We start from the raw sequence: 22,720 nt of genomic DNA, 5'->3' as shown, positions 1-22,720 counted from the left end.
AAGAAAAAATTACAAAAATAAAAACTTATTTTGCTGTTTTATACCTTAATTGATTAAACAAAGTATAATAAATCAGATATTTATTGTTTATTTCACAAAACTTAACAAAAAAATTAAAACAAATTATTACTGATTTTTTCTATATTTTAACCAAATTTTGTTCTACATCACAAGCATTGCATATATATTTGGCGCATGTGCCCCACGGGCTTTTCTGGGGTTTAGTTTCAATTTTTTCGGGCTTCAAATTTTTTGAAATATTTTCACAGCCCTTTGGAAAACAAATAATCATGTATGCCTTCCATCATATGTAAAGTTAATGTTTCAAATTTTCAGAGATGATATATAATCGTTAAGCGAAAACAAAATTTAATTATGCGATAAAATCGATTACTCGGTTTTAAGTTATTCGCATTGGCAGATGTGCCCCTATGGCGTCTGATCCCCCTTCTACCCTAACTATCTAACAAACAAACTGACTAACTAACTAATTAACTAACTAACTAACTAACTAACTAACTAACTAACCAACTAACTAACTAACTAACTAACTAACTAACTAACTAACTAACTAACTAACTAACTAACTAACTAACTAACTAACCAACTCACTTACTTACTAACTTACTAACTTACTAACTTACTAACTTACTAACTTACTAACTTACTAACTTACTAACTTACTAACTTACTAACTTACTAACTTACTAACTTACTAACTTACTAACCTACTAACCTACTAACCTACTAAATTACTAACTTACTAACTTACTAACTTACTAACTTACTAGCTTACTAACTTACTAACTTACTAACTTACTAACTTACTAACTTACTAACTTACTAACTAACTTACTTACTTACTTACTTACTAATTTACTAACTTACTAATAAATAATATTTCCGTTGTAAATATCAATAATTTCAATCCAGATTACCGAATAATAATCAAAAATAATCGTGTACATATAGTAACCGAATTTTACAATAATTACCATAGAATTAGGGTATAGTTGTGGGACCGACTGAATTCGATTGGAAACAAATTCGGTTATCACAACGAAACTGCTTTCTCTGTGCACGCATCGTTATTTTAGATATCAGTTGTCTGGACGAGATCCTTATCAAATTTTGCATATCAAAATTATCCTATCTCAACTGAGAGACCATAAGGTTGCAATATTTACTTTGAATTCTTTAGTAGCAAGTTGCTTAATATAATCACCACAGAATTTTCATAAGAAATTAATAATAAACAAAATTAATATTATTTACATATATCTTACATAATTAAATAGCTTTAATAAGAAGTATATTAATACAAATAATAAAAACAATTAAAATACATTTCCCTTGTATGCTTAAGATTAATTTTTATTTTCATTTCCTGTCAGTGGATTTTTGCAATATCCGCTCATAATATTACATACTGACGACACACACAATTGTTTATTTATATTTAGTATTTGAACCCAAATCCGTTATATAGCTCCCCTTTTTTTCTTGAAATAAATATTTTGGATGTTTATTATATTTTTCTTTTGTTTTTGTTTCTAACACTTCTAATATTTTTGTAATGAAAGTTTCCTTTTCTTTGCTGTCGTTGTCATAAGGAAATATACGTTAATTGAAAATTTAATAAATGTCATTGTATTAATAATTCAATAATACGAAATAAGTGCTTGATAAGCTGTTTTTCATTCCAATTGACACATGTTATTTTATGATTCCAATTAGTTGGGGTGAAAGAAATATATTAAATATAGTATTTTTTGAAATGAATTAAATATTTTATTAATTTCTACGCATATTGATTAATTTAATAAAAACTTCTCTTAAACTATAATTTATACAATAAAAGTAAATTTTCCATTATATTTTTTCTGTAGAAAAGCTGCATTTTCTATAGAAAAGTGGTCCCGACAAGAGTCAACTTTTTTATAAAAAATGGAAGTGACATAGAAAGAAGGTCCTGACAAGAGTAAATATTTTTTTTATATAAAATTTATTCACCTTTTCTAAAGGAAATTTCTTGTGCCATGTAATATTTTCTATAAAACATTTGTCCTGACAAGAGTCAACTTTTCTATACAAAATTTGTCTTGGTAAGAGTCAACTTACTCATAGAAACTATGTCTTGACAAGAGTCAACTATCCCCTTTTCCATATAAAACTTGTCTTGACAAAAGTCATCTTTTCTATAGAAAACACGTTTAGAAAATGTTAACTTTTCTTAAGAAAACTTGTCTCGATAAACTTTTTTATAGAAACTTATTCTAAAAAAAGTTAACTTTCCTATTGAAAATTTCCCTTGACAAAAGTCAACTTTAAAAAAATGTGTCTTGACAAAAGTCGTCTTTTCAGTATAAAACTTGTATTGACAAAAGTTAACTTTTCTATAGAAAACTTGCCTTGACAAAAGCCATCATTTCTTTAGAAAACTTGTCTTAACTTTTCTATAGAAAACTTGTTTTGACAAAAGTTAATTTTTATATAGAAAACTTGTCTTGAAAAAGGTGAACTTTTCTATAGCTTCTTGTCCTGAAAAAGGCGAACTTTTCTATAGAAACTTATCTTGAAAAAAAAGTTAACTTTTCTATAGAAGTCTTGTCCCGACACAAGTCAAAATTTCTATAGAAAATTTGTCTTGACAAAACATGTCTTTACAAAATACAACTTTTCTATAGAAAATTTATCTTAAAAAGGGCCAACTTTTCTATAGAAAAGTTATCATGACAAAAGTCAACTTTTCTATAGGAAATTGGTCCTAAAAGGGCTAACTTTTCTATATAAAAATGGTCCGGACAAGAGTAGGTTAGGTTAGGTTGATACGAAGACCTAGGCTACTATCGGGCCTGTTGTGAGCTCCTTATCATGAGAAAAAAAGAAAAAGGAACTGAATGAATTATTTTTCAGTGTTCAGAAACTCAGTTTCCTGAACGAAATTCCCTAAAATCTTCCAATATTATTTCCAAAATAACATCACTTCGAAGGTACTTCGATCTAACTTCGACGAATGCCTGACAGAGGCAGAGAAAGTGCTCCAGAGTTTCACTGTCCTTTCCGCATACTCCACATACGTCTGAATCCGTACGTCCAATTACGCATAAATCCTGTGTGTGCACTCAGAATACCTACTATCATATAGAAAAGTGATCCTGACAAAAGTCAACGTTTATATAGAAAAGTTGTCCATATTTTCTATAGGAAATTTACCCACTTATTCATAAATGCTTAATAAAATTATTGATGGTTTATTGTAGGAATTTTGTATGGAAAATGTGCGTAATAAACCTAAAATAAACGAATAATATCTTAATGAATATGAGGATATATAATATATAGAAAAATTGTTAAGGAAAAGTTCATCTTTTCGATAGAAAAATTTACTTGACTAGAGTCAAGCAAATTTTATCTGTAGTAATATGATTGATGTCATATTATTATAGATTATTTGGAAAAAAAATTTTAATAAACGATTAATGTATGGTATTAGCTGTAGTATATTTAATACCATATCCATTATAAATTTAAATACAATTGTTTAAATTCCCTAAAAACTAAATGCACACTATAAGTTTAGATGAAAATAGTTTCTCTTTTTTTCGTAATATTACAAAAGTTTCATTTTTAGAATGAATATTCAAATTCATTATAATTTTGCAATTAAAAACATACAGTCCAGTCATATGGTGGTGAATAAATATGAAAATATGTAAATGTGTATATAAAAATATCAAATAAAATGAATTGTTTCTGTTTATATTAAAAAACTTTTACAAATATTAGACGTTATTTTTTGTTTTATAAATATAAAACCAGAAGAGAAATAAATTGCATTTAAAAACATATTTATTTTCAACAAAAATACAAAATATTATAACAGTCCGTATATGGAATTTTGTTTCACAACAACAAAAAATGGAAGGAGCAAGTGCGTGTTTTAAAACAACAATTTGAATTTGTTGTAACACCAACCGCCATTTAATTAATGACAAATGTATGTTAGATGTCTTAAAAGTTGGCAACACATGCAAAACAACTTACAATAATACCGTACAATATAACAATGTAAATTTAATCGAATAATAGATGTATATGAGGGAGTATGAATGTTGAAAAATATTCAAAACTTTTACAATGTATATTTTCTATTATAGCGAAACCTTCGTTATTGGTGAAATAAGTTGTGATCGGGGTGAAAGGGGTTAAAAAGAAAACAACAACATACAAATGAATTTGTTAAACATTATATAATTTTCCAAAGACATAAGGTCTGAATTTCAGACTCTGAAAAGCGTAAGAAAACGAAGGCTTTTTTTTTACAATTTATTTATAGTTTTAGACGTTGCTTTTGTCGCAAATACATTTGTATTGTTTGACGTAGTTACAGACAGTTACATTTGCAACATGGTTATTAAAAGCATTTTATTAAGAGACGACATATAAAAACATAACATTTAAATACATTTGTTTTCAACACTCGAAATCGGTGAAACAAATTACATCTTTATATATGGAATTTTAACGTTACTGACTGACTGATTCGTCCTAAATGGTTGATGATAAAAATCTGAGCAGACGTGCTACCACTACGAATTGATCTTTATTACTTCAATAGAGAAAAAGTACTAAAAAGAGAAAATACGGAAAATTTGATTTAGTTCGAACTCATTGATTCAGGACTTCTTTTAACTACTTTTAAGACTTTAGCCTTAAAAGAACAAGGTACTTTTTCGTTCTTTAACCCTTTTACGTATACGGGACACTGGCGTCCCAAGATTTTTTTCCATTAAAAGCTTTATTTTAAGTTCACAGGTTAAATACGTGGTTATTCCCAAAAAAAAAACGTTTTTATAGAATTTGATGTCACTGCATGCTAAAAAGGATAATATCCTGCGATATTATTCGAAACACTTTTTTCCCCATTTTTCATCACAAATGATCAATATACATACGTCAAAATAAAATGTGTGGTGAAGTCATATCCATAAAAAGTCCAGGGGTTTAGTTTTGTGCTTGAAAGGATAATATTGAATCATGAAAAATAAGATAAAATTGTCAACGTCTTTAGTTAATGATACTCTGTAGAAAGTTTTTGGGTTTTGGTAATTTTTTGTTCTTCAGCGATACTTTTTGAGTCGTTTTTATACCCTACACCACTATAGTGAAGAGGGCACTATAAGTTTATACTGATGTTTACGTAACACATAAACATCAGTATAAACTTATAGTGCCCTCTTCAATATAGTGGTGTAGGGTATAAAAACGAATATTGCCATGATAAAAATTAACCCCTATATAAATGCTTAATAAACCTATTGATGGTTCGTTGTAGTTATTTTGTAAGGAAAATGTGCGTAATAATTCTAAAATAAGCGAATAATATATTTATGAATATGAGGATAAATAATCTATAGAAAAATTGTCAAAGAAAAGTTCATCTTTTCGATAGAAAAATTTACTTGACTAGAGTCATTTTTTGTTCTTCAGCGGTACTTTTTGAGTCGTTTTTATACCTTACACCACTATAGTAAAGAGGGCACTATAAGTTTATACTAATGTTTACGTAACACATAAACATATTGGTCTTACACCCGCCTTTAGGTATACCGATTGACTGGGAATCGATTCTGAGTCGATTAAGACGAACAATCGATTATTTGTCGAATAAGTCGAAGCCGACTATTTTGTTCCAAAAAACGATAACTCGTCTGTGAAAAAAGTCGACTTTGGAAATAAAAGTCGAAAATAGTCGAAAAAGGTCAAAAAGTCTACAGAAGTCGAAAAAAGACGAAAAAAGTCGATAATAAGGCGGAAAAAAACGGAAAAAGTCGAAACGTCGGAAGAAGTCAAAAATAGTTAAAAAATCGAAAATAATCGAAAAAAGTCTAAAATAGTCGAAAAGTCGAAAAAAAAAAATACAAAAATAGTCAAACAGTCGAAAATAGTTGAAAATCTAAAAGTCAAAAATAGTCAAATAGTCGATAAAGTAGAAAAAAGTCGAAAAGTCGAAAATAGTCAAACAGTCGAATATAGTTGAAAATCAAAAAAAGTCGAAAATAGTTAAAAAAAATGTCGAAAATAGTCGAAAAGTCTAAAAATATACTTTTAACTAACTTCAAAAAGTCGAAAAATCGACTTTGCATAAAATGCAAAAAGTTTATAAGTCGACTTTTAACTAAATGCAAAAAGTCAAAAAGTCGACTTTTACCTAAATGCAAAAAGTCAAAAAGTCGACTTTTAGTTTCAACTATAGAACCCTGGTAAGTACTTTTCTGCAATGTCATCCTCGTGTTAAATAATGACTTAAAATGCTCGACAACGATCAATTTATCCGAAAAAGACAGTAATATCCATAAACGTCTAACCAACTGGTAGGCTCTAGTGTCCCCTTAGTTAGCGGGAGATTGGATATTTAAAGAACAAACATAAGCTTTTTGTATGCCTCATTGTAATCTATGGAGTGACGATTGACTTCCTTACAGGAAAGCACATGTTAAAATAGTTATTCACCTAGACAGTTGATAACTAGGGGTTAACTTAAGTGGTGGGTTAAATAGGTAGTTTTGGACTGTTCGACCTGAGTCCAACTGCTGAGTACTTTTAAATGTAAGTATTTAGATTAACAAAACATTTTGGATACATTGAGAACTTAAAATTAATGTTTATTTTTGAGTGTGGGATTACAAGAGCTTTGTTATTATAAAGATATGGGTAGCGATGCACACCGGGTTAATGTAGTTTATATATAAATTTGTATGTGTTTGTGCGTTAGGTTGTCATTCTTTCACAACAAAATTATAAATCGAATTTACAAAAACATTGACTGAAGAAACTATATGCTGTAATTGTTCTTGATTCGATGCCACTCCCCTTATTACGCCTACTTTTTGTAAAGCACCTATTATGACATTTTTCTTTTCAAACTATATAAAAAGCATTGAACCATGGTATAACTATAATATCACTGTTAAATGATCTAGTTAGAGGTTGCATTAGATCAAAACTTCTTTTATGTCCATATTAAACAACCGATCCGATTTACATAAAATTTGTCATATGGATAGATTATGGAATTTTCAGCAAAAAGTGGTTAATTTTTATTTAAATAAACGATTATTCGAGGATGTAAGAACACTATTTGATAAAATTAATTTTCCAAGAACTAGGTAGAATAACATTTTTACTTTTCAGATAACTCGTACAACGCCGGGTATATGTATATAACAAAAATTTTAAGGCACAAGGAATTTCAGACATGTTTGAACAAATTCAAATGAAAATGTTATTAAATACAAAGCAATAACAACCAAACTACATAAATACTGAAATCGGAAACTTCAACGCCACATAACATAAGACTATATTCAATAGTGGCTATCTTATATTTTCATTACTAATGTTGTTTTAGCATTTTGGTTTATTTAATTCCATATGTGTAAAAAATTTGTTAATGTGTAGTTCTCTTGGAACTTGGGAAATAAACAGTTTTATTGCTCATCTAAAAATTTTTATTATTTAAGATAGCGACTATTGAATAAAGTCTCTCGATTTACTTGTTTTCATATAAAGACAGCCATACACACAATTTTGACTACATACACAGACTATAAGTTGGCGTATTTCCGTTTCCGTCACTACTCATATATGTATGCATTGTATGACTAAGTAACAACAACGACAATAACTACTTGGTTTGAAAATTGAAATGAAAATGCGAAAATTTCAATATAATAACAACAATAACAAGCACAAGAAAACGATAAAGAAACACCAAACACGTTCGCTATACAACAATGTAGTATTTGTTGTATGTACTCTATACATGTAGCAACAATATCACCATCAACATTATCAGCGTATCGTCGCCAACAACAACTTGAAGAATTTTACAAGTTATATTTGGCACTCCATACCCACCCTAATCCAATGGCAAATATTTCTGCATTTTTGCTAAAATGTTTTAAAAAGTTTTGGAATGGGAGGCGAATAACAATTTTTCACATGTGGTTGCTGAGTGGTGGTTGTGGATTTTCATTTATTTTTCAGATTTTTTTTTTTCATTATTGTTTGGCTTGACAAATATTCAATTTGTTTCCATCTGATGGCAATTCAATGTTTCACTTAGAAACATTTTAAATAATGAATAGAATTTTGTATTTTGCAAGTTTATATTTACATGAGATACAATTATCAGATGATTGGTAGGTAGGAGGAGGAGAAGGAGGAGGAGAAGGAGGAGGACGTGGAAACGTTTGCTTTGTAATGTAAGAAAGCTTTATTTAATGTTTATAATTAAAGCCTTATTAAACAATCATTGTTTATTCAATTTTACGTTAGGTTTGTTTTGTATGAAATATATCTAATAAAAATTAGGAAAAGATTTGCATTTGTAACCACTTACATAATTACATACTTTTCAATTACTACTACATATTGTTTGGATTACATAGATGTACTTTAACAATGTCTTATTAAAAATGTGTTTTATAAATACTTTTTATTTCTTTAACAGCTTCTGCGTCATTGATGTTTCTAATTACTCTTAACAGCAACTAAAGTGGTGCAGTGTATAAAAACACAGTGTTGAAATTACTCAATATAGTTTTCAAACAGATCCGGAATTTTTACCCGAATAATGTCCTCTATGTAAATAATTTGGAAACCGTAAGATTTCTAAGTCCCTATCGTTTGTCCGTGTATCCTTGTTAAAGTCGTTTTTAATGTATATGTCACAGTTTTTGGCACAAACATTTCTTTTGATCCGACTAAGCTTATTGAAAATTGTTCACGGACCTCCAAGTTAACATTGTTTTTTATTAGTTGAAATCATACTGGAATTATCGTAATGATCGGGAAGACATATTCAGCAAAAACTCGGGAATGCACTTATATAATCACTTTCTTTTCAATAATTACTTAATACCGTTTGCATTACTTTTAAGTAATAGTGGTAATAAGATACTTAAGTCCCTTTTTGTAAGTTTTGCCTTTTTAGTTGCGAATTTAATTTAATCTAGCTGCTTTTTACAAACACAGCAACACAATATTGTATATGTGTAAAATTCCCAGCAGTTCGGTCCGACAGCTCCGAACTACGTATTTAAACCACCACTTAGGGTTACCCCTAGTCATCGACTGTCCAGTTAACTAGTTATTTTAACATGTGCTTGTCATATGAGGAAGTCAATCGTTACCCCATATATAAAACGAAGAGACAGACAAAAGGCTTAAATTTGTTTTTTAGGTGGCGTGTCATAATGTACATGAAAAGTATGACAATGTCTATAAGAAATATGTCATAAAGTCCAAAAGACTTCAAAGAGTCCATTTATTAAAAAAGGCATAATGTAACGATCCAGGTATTCGAAATACCCCAGAGTTTAAAATGCAATGGACCGGCCGAAGGACACCTGTCTATGTAGTACTGACTCTAGAATGTTGTGAGCAGTTCAGCACTTGCAGCATTTCATTTGCAATTTAAAACAATGTGAAGTTATTTATCATCAATGCCCTCATCCAAGGTTCGTAAAAAAATCCCAAATCCTTCCCTTTTTATAATCTAAACCACTTTAGTGGCGAGGTATACTGAGTTTGTGCTTACCTTAAAGTGTACCAATCGGCTTTCGTCCGTCGGTTCATTTAAACCTTGTAATCAAACTACATGCATTTTTAAAGATATTTCAATGAAATTTGGTATATGATCTTCTTTTGTTCCAAGGACGAAACCTGTTGAAAATAGTTAAGATCGATCCATTATACTGAACATACAACAGAACCCTCGAATTGGTCTTGCAAACCTTGTAATCAAACTACAGGTCGCAGTTTTGAAGATAATTCAATGAAATTTGTCCCATGAAATGGACATCAGTCCATTATTTCACCTACCCTCCATACAACTTAACCCCTGAATAGGGCGTTTAAGTTCATAATTATGTTTAATATACTAGTGATGGCTCCTTTTTGACCCTAGTCCCCATAAAAAGCTCCTTTTAAAATTTGACTTTAATGTCTGAGGCAATGTACAATTTAACTTAAATGCTTTATAATGAAAACTAAATTCCACTTTATTTTTGTAACAGGTGTAGGGTATTATTTGGTCGGTCTCGCCTGTCTATAATTTCTTACTTGTTAATGAATAATTTTTTATCATTATCAAATCATATTGGCATAAACTGTCAAGATATTCTATAAACTTCCAATAACTTAGCAATTTGTCACTTTTTTTCCTTAAAGTAAAAAAAACTACAACATTTCATATATCATAAGTAAGTGACAAACTCAAGTACCTTTCATGTAACTGTAAGAACATGATTTGAAAAAGAAATCCCCAATTTCAATTCTTAAAAATATTTCCAACAATATTTAAGCCAAAGAATTCCCAAAACTATCAATATCTTGGTAAAGCCCTTAGGGTCACATATGTGATACTATAGTATATTTGCAATGTGTCTAATAGTCATTTTAATAAATATTTATTTATTTTGACTTTGACATGTTATGAATATTGAAAACACTCTGGGCGACTTAAGTAAGCTGATAAACTTACTTGCAGATAATAAATTCTGAAACAAAAACTGAAATTACTCCATATGTGAGTTAAATACCTCACAAAAAAAACAACAACGAAATGATTAGCTGATCTCATTTGTATGTCAAAAGAATGGAAAACGCCCTTTGCACATAATGTGAATGGTTTGCAATGAAGGAAACAAATAATAATGAATATAAAAACATTTAACATTTTGTTAAAGCTATTAAAGGATTAACACTAGAGTCAGTTTTCTAATTCAAATGGAATTGTTTAAAATACAAAAAAATTTACTCTCTGAGCCAAAAGTCTTTGACTGCCATCCAACCGTCAGTCCGCCTGCCTGTCACTCACTCACTTAGTCATTCAGTTATTTCGAACAATGTTAAATGTCAATCCTGTAGCAAAGCATGAGTATCTCTTCACATTCAACATCATCAGGTTTAGTGGTGGTGGCGGTGTACAATAGTTGAAATGTTTTTATGGGTCATAGTGCATTTTATTTTTATATTTATATGCTCTTCCTCTAATTCTCTTTCCATTTCGTATAATTTTTTTTTTTTTTTTTTTTTGGAACAACCACTTCATTTAAACATTCATCAACAGAGAATTTTGTTTTGAACATGTTTCTAACATTAAAATGAAACAACATTTTTTTGATTTTTGCAAAGTGCGGGTGTCAAGTTGTTGTTTTTTCTGTTTTCTTCCTTAAGTTTTAAAACACCAGACAAAAACACAACAAATGCAAAAGGGATGATTTTTTCCGAAAATTCTGTTATGTTGTAGATGACAGAGTAATTAAAGAATGTATTTATTATACATCTACCTATCTATCTAACTATTTATCTATCTATCTATCTATCTATCTATCTATCTATCTATCTATCTATCTATCTATCTATCTATCTATCTATCTATCTATCTAACTATCTATCTATCTATCTATCTATCTATCTATCTATCTATCTATCTATCTATCTATCTATCTGTCTATCTATATATCTATCTATCTATCTATCTATCTATCTATCTATCTATCTATCTATCTATCTATCTATCTATCTATCTATCTATCTATCTATCTATCTATCTATCTATCTATCTATCTATCTATCTATCTATCTATCTATCTATCTATCTATCTATCTATCTATCTAGCTATCTATCTATCTATCTATCTATCTATCTATCTATCTACCTATCTATCTATCCATCTATCTATCTATCTATCTATCTATCTATCTATCTATATCTGTTTAAATGAATTTACTCCTTTAAATTTCAGATATTTCTCTTCTTGTATGATTGTTATAATGTGGAAGTAAATTGAAACAGCTTGTTTGCAGTACTAAGCCAAATTGCTTTAGTGGATTTAAGTAGTCCATATAGATGACGAACAAAAATACGTACAACAACAATAAAGAAGGCGTCAACAGCGTCAAAATATGTTAAAAGAAGTTGTAAAAAATCTACAAAATTAAGATGAACACAGATGTGTCTGAAAATCCAATGTAAATTAAAAAACAAGACATCCAAAGTAATACACACAGGAACATGCATTTACAAAACTACAAGTACAAGAGTTTAGGAGGGTTGTTAACTTCAATTTGAAAAGTGAGACCATATTTATTATTGCTGTTTCAATTTAAACCATTCGGAAGGTAAGGAAAAAAATGATTGACATCCGTTGCTATTAAGACAATGTCTATGGATTTGTTCTCAATTTAATTACAATCACTGACAACAAGATATGATGACGACAAACAAATTTCTGTTTTAAACACATGCAAAACTAAGACAATAATGTTGTCATAAACATGACATGACACCGTCACCTGGTTGTCGTGTTCTAAGCTAATGGATCAATAGAGTTCAATGGAAATATTTTAGAAAATATATTGTGTACATATATTAAATATTTAAAATATTATTAACCTAACATTTTAACATCCCTTAGTTAAAATAAATCAAATTTAAAAATAAAAAATAAATATCTCTGTTGTATTGAAATTGTTTTCCAATAAAAATTCAATAAAACTTAAACCATTCCAACATGATTTGTAACCAAAAATAACAACAAATACATAAACACTTTGCGTTAACCCATGAATATGATTTCTAGTGGCAAAAAAATCCATTATACTTTTGGGTCCACCAAATAGACAATTGTCATAAAGTGTTTTTGCGATTCTCTTTCGGCTCCCATAACGTATGTGAGTGTTTTACTGAAAAACAAATAACAAACTAAATTTGCCAATAATGTTTTCATATGAAATCCAATAAAGCAGCCACCGCTACCTCCTTTTGTCCATTAACTCCATCTATATCTAATGCTAAAATCCATTTATATCTCATGTATGAGTGAGTGAAGAAGTGTGAGTCTGTATGTGTCCTGGCATATGGCGGTACTAAAGTTTAGCTGTAAATCACAATTTCCTGTAACTGTTGTCGCCGTATTTTCAGTGGGCAATTTTGTGGTTGTCTTTATATTTTTTTGCTGCTCTTGCTGTTTGTTTGGTAATTTATTATGTTAAAGGATTTTTTTTAAAAAAGGCAATAATGAAACTCCTTCCGTTATATTTTACATTCATATTGGGGTGTATTGATTTTGTGTGTTTTGTATAGGGTGGCAGTAACTTTAAAATAACTTAAAAATAGGTAGTTAATTATGTCTGTAGTATAAAATTTTCGGACATTTAAAATGGATGTAGTATAAGAAATAACTATAGTTACTTTTCTCATTTAATTAATAAAGAAATAAAATTGGTTTATATTTTACAATCTTGACATTAAAATACATATAAAATAATATTAATATGAGTTGAGTGAATGTTAATAATACATCAATGTATATTGTTTGATTTTTAATAATCATAATGTAATGTGTCTAATTTCTTTTCAACTCGATCCACACCAATTATAAAAAAAGAATATCATAATTGAAATTCTAACTAACTAACTAACTAACTAACTAACTAAATAACTAAATAACTAACTAACTAACTAACTAACTAACTAACTAACTAACTAACTAACTAACTAACAAACCAATTAACTAACTAACAAAATAACTAACTATTTTGTGTTTAACCCACTGACAATCAATACTAAACATCAGTACAAATTTCATTCATTCAGCACTTTTAAAAGTTGGGTCACAATTTTCGAAATTAAATTCATTTACAAAATGAATTGGGAATGTAATATTAATTTCCTTAATTGCTAAACTTATCGTGATTCCAAAAGACCAAGTAACAAAATTATTGTGTCCTTACCCTTGACTTCCGAAGAATTTTCCTTAATTTCATAAGAATCATTGTCGTAGCTTTAGGTTTCTTGTTAAACCAGAACTAGTTTATGGTCGTTAGCAAGAAAGGAAAGTAGTTTCAGTTGCGTATATGGGCGGGGTCTCCACCTAGTTTTTTTAGATTGTTATTTTAACATGTCCATAAGTCAATTATGGAGAAATTTAGTACATTTTAGCTTAAATTCTATATCGAAATGTGTATTTCGATATGAAACCTTATTCGATTACATATGATGACCGCCAAACCGAAAATGTAAATATTGGCATTCTATTTGAGGCCTCTGCCTGCAGGTAGAGAAAAAATAAAGTTGTGGTAACCTTAATCTAAGAGCAACATATTATGGCTAGAATTATGGTTAAAGTTAAAATATATTGTGATCATTTTTACTATCAATAAATATATTATGATCATTATTAGTATAATAGGATATCATATTATGATTTAAAATAGTACAAATATTTCATTATAATATAGTTTTATTAATCATAATGTGATGTTGTAGCATTATATTGTAATTTTAAGTAAACATATTATGGTTTCATGTAATCATATCATTATTTCAATTAACCATATTATGGTTTCAAGTAGTCACAAGGCTTTAAGTAACCATATTATGGTAACATATGAAACAAAATATGGTTAATATAATGTGCTTGGTGTAAGTTCTAATTATTTTTTTAGTTTGTATATATATGGGTAAACATATAAAAACCTGCCTTTTAATGGTTATTTGATAGTTTAAATGGTTCTAAATAATATAATATGTTTACATAATTATCATTATTTATTTGTTGTAAAAATAATTATTTTCAAAGAATTATTCTCAAATTTATATTTGTCATAAACATATAAATGATTTCAGTAACTAAAATATTGATGAAATTCAATAAAAATAAATTTTTTTTGGCTATGACAACAAAATATTTGTATAAAAAACATGTAATAATTATCCTAACTCTGTTTTTTTCTGCGTGTGAGTGCTGAGCAGCTACCTTGAAAATTTAAACACTCTGTATCTAAATATTGTGATACATTGCGGTTTTAACACTTCTCATTTTAGCCCTAGTAAAGACTATGTTCAATCGAACCGGCAGATTGCGATGGCACTAATCAAGAGCAAGGTTATGTACCCAACCCATTCTATGTTTAATAGCTTAATTACTAATTACTAAGTAAGGGGTTAAAATTCAAAAATTTACTTACACGATACCATTATAATCGCTTACAAGTAATCAGAAAAATCTGTCAATGTAAATCATGTGAAGAAACTTATACAGGTTATATGTATATCTTCAAACAAAAGCTGACTAACGAATTACAAAGTATTATTAATTACTCCTCATTAAAACGACAGCCAGAAGGCTATTAGGGCGATATTAGGTAATAGAATTAAATCTAAGACCGTATTGGAAAGTAAGAAAGCTTTAAATGAATATTTCCCCAGAGGTAAGACTTATATCAGGAGACTCGAGAGTATTCGGCAACGAAAGGGCGAATATAATAGATTTAAAGGGAAGGGAGCTCGAGATAGTTAACATGACGATCTCAAATCCATTCGACGCAGCTAAAACTGAATTAAAAAAGTCTTTAAAAAGGCTACGATCACCTACATTTAAATATTTAATGTATTTTAAATACATATGTGTTCGAAATAGTATAATACTATTACAATAATCCAAAATAATGATTTTAGTCATTTTGCTACCATTACAAAAAACAATAATAATATACTCACTAGACATTGACTAATCATGTTCATATTTGTTATAGACAACCAAAAACCCAATTACAAACAAACATGACTATATCCGTCTGTCTCGATATTATGAACTCTGACTCGTTTTTACAAATCCATAAATAAAACATTGTTTTATTAACATGATTTAGCTTTTTTCAAACACTTCATTATGGCAACTATGTAGAAAAAAAAAACAAATAAACATAATTTTGCTAATATTCTTTCTAATTCGCAAAAACAAAAGTAGAGAAGGAAAAAAATTATCACAGCTAAACATATTTTCATGTTCGAGTGCATTATTTTTTTTTTGCTTGACAGTCAGTCGGAATCACGGACAAAGTGAGTCCCCGTATGACTCTATGTCATGTCATTAATGTGTACATGACATATTTGTACATATTTTAACAATCACAGTTATATAGTTACAAGTACTATATGTGTAAAGTTACAAATACCCTGCAGTTTGCAGTACTGAAGGCACAACTGAAGACAAATACATAATTACAAAAAAAAATCCTTAAATAGATACTTTTAAGGTTAATTGATGTTTTTGAAGTGACAATTTACTTTCTTCTACATACTTTTACTAAAAGTACAAACAAACATACACACGTTTGAATTAAGTAATTTATGTTTAAAAAGGATACATTGACTCCTTTAAACATGATTGGGTACACAATGCGTGTATGTTTGTGATAAAAGTATACATACAGGAAGTTAAACAATTGTTAACAAATTGATACATACAAACACACTTCAATCTATGAATGTTTATAAACTTCAATATGTTCCGATGACACCCACAAAAACTCCAACTTTCAACCCCATAAATGATGGAAACACTTCAAAACAAAGCAAACACGCACTCTGTTTTTATATAATAAATAATGACTATGACTGTGTCGTTGGTGATGGCAGTGATTTTTAGTTTATTTTTGCACTAATTTCAAAATAATAGTTTTATCAACGCTCCATTCACTCCACGCAATGCTATTTTCATGCAGCTCCTCGCTTAATTCAATAGAACTTGGCGTAACACATGCATGTGATTATGAAAGAATTTATTTGTGTGTCTATTTCATGGAATTATGTTTGTATGTGTGTTTGACATTAATTTAGTAAAATGGAGTAATGACAAATAGACAGCCGGAACCGGAAGGGTAATGTTATACTACACGTACTAGTACTAGAATTTACAGAAAAATACATTGTTTTTACAAATTCTCTGTGTTGAAGTATGATGATTTAGTTATTTTCGTGTTGTCTGTTTTGCATGTGTTGATGTAAAACTTTTTCTACGCACATGTCAAATTAACATTAACGTTCATGTGTTTTACCCTGAAGTTTAGCAGGACATCAGTGTATCAATTGAAGTCATTACTTTTTCTCAATTGTCTCTTAACTGTCTATGTTTTTGGTTCCATTATCACTTTAGTAATGCTTTAGTGTCCTTGAGTTATGTTAGAACCAAGTTCGAAAAAACTGATTTCACCACGATTTAAGAGGTGATCGCATCACGTCCAAAATATTTATGTTTTAAGCATTTAGATTTTGATTAAAACACTTATTGGTCTCAGTTTAATGTGATGCGATATACAAATTTTGTTCCTTATGAACTATTATAATTAGCTCTGTAATGCATCTGTCATATCTGTAATTCCAAAAGGTAAATGTTCATCTGTAAATCACACAGCAAATCGCTTGTAAAATTAACGAGTATTAACGGGAAAGTAAACACCAAATAATTTGCCAGATTCCACATCCTTAAGAAATTAAACTTTAGCCAATTTATCCCCAATATTGTTGGTAGATATGTCAGAATATCTTGGCACTAGAATAGGTTCATCATCTCGTCAAGAGACGTTCGACATTGCCGAATGTGTCAAGATTATGAGTAAATACCAGATAGAGTTTTGATAGTTTACTATCAATAGAAATACATATATTTCAGAGAAATATTCTAAAAAGTAATCGAATGACCGATATTAAGAGAATTTAAAGTGTTAAGCTACGTATACACGAATGTCAGGTCTTACAATTTTACAACTTAGAACTTTTGTCTTGCAACGTTGTCAGAAAAATCATAATGCAAAAAAAGAATTTCCAAAGAAGCAAAAAAGAAGTAGGGAGTACTGAAAAAAACCTGAAGAATTGATTATTTTAACACTGGCTTGTCATAGGAGGGATGTCCTTTTTATTTGATTCTTAATTCACTGCATCTGAAGTCATTCTCAGGAAGTAATTTTTATGATCTTTTTTTGGAAGTTATTAGTAAGTGAAATTGTAGTATTATAAAATACAACTAATTTGACTCAAATAATATTAACATATATAAATAATTACGCATTTATTAATTATAACTCCAAAATAAAATTGGTTTAATTCAAAAAATTCTAGTACAAAAAATATACCTTCAATTTAAAATAATACTAATACTGCTAACAATTTTCCATTGTCAGTACATTGCCAGATCTATGATCCAACAACATTTATCAGACAGTTTATCGCCTGTTGCTTTAGTGGTTCCTTTTAAGATATTTAAGTTGCACTATAGTTTGATCCGACAACCTTTTTCAGACATTTTGCCAATATAGTTTGTAGTGCAGAACAGTGCCAAATATGAAATAAGTTAAAAAGTGCAATGTAAGATTTTCGCTATTTAGTAAACTGTTTTATATTCTAAAGCATGACAGTCAGGTGTCTGACTTTTAACCTAACTTAGTTTTTCCTCATTCCCCATATATAACTGATATTTTTATCATTATAAAATTATATTTACTTTTAAGGGTTAATTTAGTGTCGTTGAGTTGAAGATTGAAGTTTGGAATAGTTAGGAGTCTGCAAATTAGGACACCTCGGGTATATTAAATTATTCACTCTTTTATACCCTACAGCACTTTAGTAGGGAGGGTATATTGGGTATGTGCTGATGTTTGTAACGCATAATGAGATTGGTCCTATACCCACCTTAAAGTATACCAATCGGCGTAGAATCATTTTCTGAGTGGATTAGCAACGTCCGTCCATGTAAACTTTGTAAACAAACTGCAGGTCACAGTTTTGAAGATAATTGAATGAAATTAATAATATTGAAAATGGTTAAGTTCGATCCATTACTATTATCCTATCCCCCATACAACTAAACCTCGAATAGGGCTTGTAAACCTTGTAATCAAACTATAACTATCAAACTATAGTTTGACTTTGACCATTACAGTTTAAGGCTAATTTCCAAAAGTTGTACAAAAAAATAGTTTTCTCCCAAACCCCTAACATGAGTCTATTCTAAAGAATAGTGAATGTATCGTGTCAACAACAGACTGGCATACATAGGTAATTCTAATACAAATAATTCTGTAAGCTAATATTATACACCAATAAAATGTATTTTTACTTTACATATTACTTCATTATTTAACTTGACATGGATGGTCACAATTACTTCATTAAATTAATTAGATTTAAAAAATCTATGTTTATTTGTTATAATTATTTATGTATATAATGAATGTATTTATATCTGTACTTGCTTTCATGTACAATGTAAATAAATATATATTTTACATTATTTAATTATTCGACAGACTGACTACATTTATGTAATTAAAACTCATGTATGCGTATGACTACAATATTTGTTTACATTAAATGTCGAAAAAAACAAACAAAATAAAAGTAGGATGTATGTATAGGAGTATGTAATATAGATACACGTGTATATACATTATTTACCTATATACATACATACGTATATAAAGTTATTTACATGCATATATATTTATATGCATATTACATTACATACATTTTTTTATATAATAAAACTCTAACCTGCCACAGAAACATTAAAAAAAAACAATTGAGAATGATTTGTCGGGCATGGCTGACCATATGTTACCCTACACTAGTGATTATATTGAAAATGCGGATTACTTTCCAAAAAGCATGGAGGTAATAATTACACAAAGGAATTAATTACATAATCAATTCCAATTACTTGTAATGTGTAATTTCGGAATAGTAATTGAACTTGGTATTCCCAAGTACAAATACTTGTAATGTGGAATTGACAAATAACCATTACTTGTAATTGAAGTTACCAACTACAATTACTTGTAGTTGTAATTTACTTACCACTAAATACAAATTACATGTAATTATAGAAACAAAATTCACAATTACAAGTAATTGTAATTGGAAATTTTTCAATAAAGACTTTAATTACACTTTCAAATATTTACAATTAAAAGTAATTGTAATTGAAAGTGCAATCATTACCACCCCAAGTTTAGTTTTTCACCTTAGTTAAGGTTAGGTTGATAGGAGGATGTGCCACAATCGGACCTGTTGTGCGCTCCTTATCATAACGAAAAAAATTAAAGTTTTCTGACAATTCAATACGGTCTTAGATTTAGTTCTATCTTCCGATATCGCCCTAATTGTCGGTAAATATATTAAGAGCTGTGGGCGCCATATTTATTCTAATCCAATTTAGGCATTCCGTTATTGCTCGTACTTCTGCTTGTGTTATGATTTGGTAAACGGTGGTATATTTCTACTTCTGGATCTTCTATATAAAACCCCCGCTTCACTTTGTCCCCCAATTTAGAGCCATCCGTGGAACAACTGATTCCTACTGGTATTTGCTCTAATGTTCCGCTTGACCAAAACATTCGATCTGGGATTAGCGTTTCAAAGTTTCCGACATATTCTGTCTCTGGTATACGATCAGGCACGTCCGATGATTGTGAATAACCTTCCAATGGGTTCAGTATACGCTTTTGACCAGTTCGGCTAAAGTAAAGAGCCGTTCGGTTGTAATCTAGTAACGTTTCCAGAGCCTTGGTTGAAGTAGTACACATGGCATCACTTATACCCAAGCATGTACGCTGAACTTCCTAAATCGACACAAAAAGTATTTCTGAGCCGATTGGTATACTTTAAGATGGGTGTAGGACCAATATTTTTGAGTGTTACAAATATCAGCACAAACCCATAATATTCTCCCCACTATATTGGTGTAGGGTATAAAAACAGAGAAATATTTTGTAAAATATTATTTACACTAAATGGGTGGTTGGTTAGGTTAGCTTTGAATGCTTTTATAAAACACAAGATCCGCAATAAAAACTATGGTCAATAGAGAACGGTAAAGAAGAAACCGAGTTATTGAAATGAGAAAGAAATGCTGATGGAAATTACTGTTTTTCAAGTTGACAACTCGAGATGAATGTAAACATTTATCGATGGCTGCATGTCATTTACAATTTGTTGTGATGTTGACGATGATGATGTTGGTGATGTCGACAGGCAATGATGTTAATTTAAAAAAACGCAAAAAATAGAAAAAAAACTTAAAAGGAACAAAATTAAATTGCACAAATAATAAGGACGAAATAAACATATCAAAGTAATGAATATTTATGTTTTGGTTTTATTTTTAATAATATGGAAAATTTTAATTAAAGCAATAGGTTAAAATTGAACATGAAAATGCTAGAGATTCATAAAAATTTGCCGTAAAATTTGATTTCATTTTTGGTATAAAAATTAACATTTTAATCAAATCAATATGTTGCAGATTTTGTTAAATCAACCAGATAATAACTAACAAAAATTAATTAAATTATAATTTTCCCCAGCAGCGAAAAACAAATTATGACAAAAACAAAAATATGTCATTAACATCCTGCACATAAAGAATATTTCGTTATCTTTTTGATTAAAATCTATGAAAAATTAACATGAACAAATTGTTGGTGGCAAAAAATAAAAAAAAAGAAAGAAAACCTGACAAAATAAAATACTTAAGGATTAACATAAAAATTCAAAGATGACAGACGCACTTTTCACAAAACAAAATCTTGAACAAGGAAAATGAAAATTCAAAGAAAAAATGTCAAAACGTGTTTAATATTAATCAAACCAACTTGCGTTAAATTGACAGGTTTCACTTACTTCCAGACGAAATTCAAAATACAGACGTAAAAAATAGCCACCCTTTTTGCTCAAAAAAAAGAATGACAAAAAAATTGTCAAGTGAATTTTAATCAAAACAAATTAATTTTTCTTCCTTTTTCAAACGCTAAAAAACTGATGATGATTATAATCTCATTAATAAAAATTAAGTTATAAAAAAAAGAAATATTACAAGGGAAAGAAGTATAAAGAAAATTAATACATTAAATAATAAAAGTAAAAAAAGCAGAAAAAAGTTTACAATTGTTGTTCTTTTACTGATAACAGAAATTAGTTTGTTCACAATCATACAAAATTAAACCACGACACGTGTGGTTAAACAAATTTTGAAATATATGTATGTATTTTTTCAATTTCAATTCCCTGCTCTTTTTTTATCACAGCAAAGTGGTGATGGGAATTAAGAAAAAAAAAGAACTCAGTAAATAGTAATAATTTCATAAAGAGCAAAAATATTCTAATGAAATTTTTGTTACGATAAAAATGTGATGACATTGATTGTTTTTTATATGTTCGAACGTTCAGTCACTTGCTTCCACTGGTTGACTAACGGTGATCACTATCAGCTAAAACCAACACAAGCGTAATGCATGCACTCGTCACAATTTTATCTAATAAGGACATAAAATAGATTGTAAGTGCTGTATATTTACAAAATACCTTTATGTCTCTTTCTCTCTATTTCTCTCATAAACATATACTTATACTCATTTATATGTATATATTTTTGCTTGACAAACGTTCATTCTAATAGTAGTCCACGTTCCAAAAGCAAATATTTACTTAAACTAATCTGTCATTTAAAAGTCACACGCGTGAGAATTGTAAACAAGACGCTTGAAAAATCAAAACAATTTCGTCACTAAAAGCAAATCACCCACCACCCTCTTTGTTTCCTTTTACACAGCTTTTGTTTTTATCCTGCAACAAGCACAAGTGTATTTTAGAAAACGAAAACAACCCTCTACTAGAAAACACTTGCCTTTTATATTGGATGGGTGGACAAGTCATTTCGAGCAGGAATGAGAAAAGTGGCAATGAAATATAGTTTTAGTACAGTTCTAGTTCAGTTCTAGTTTAGTTCTAGTTCAGTTCTAGTTCAGTTCTAGTTCAGTTCTAGTTCAGTTCTAGTTTAGTTCTAGTTTAGTTCTAGTTCAGTTCTAG

The sequence above is a fragment of the Lucilia cuprina genome, chromosome 5, assembly GCF_022045245.1.
Source record: "Lucilia cuprina isolate Lc7/37 chromosome 5, ASM2204524v1, whole genome shotgun sequence".
Lineage (NCBI taxonomy): Eukaryota > Metazoa > Arthropoda > Insecta > Diptera > Calliphoridae > Lucilia > Lucilia cuprina.
The sequence above is the reverse complement of the archived record's forward strand: the minus strand, read 5'-3'. Positions refer to the sequence as shown.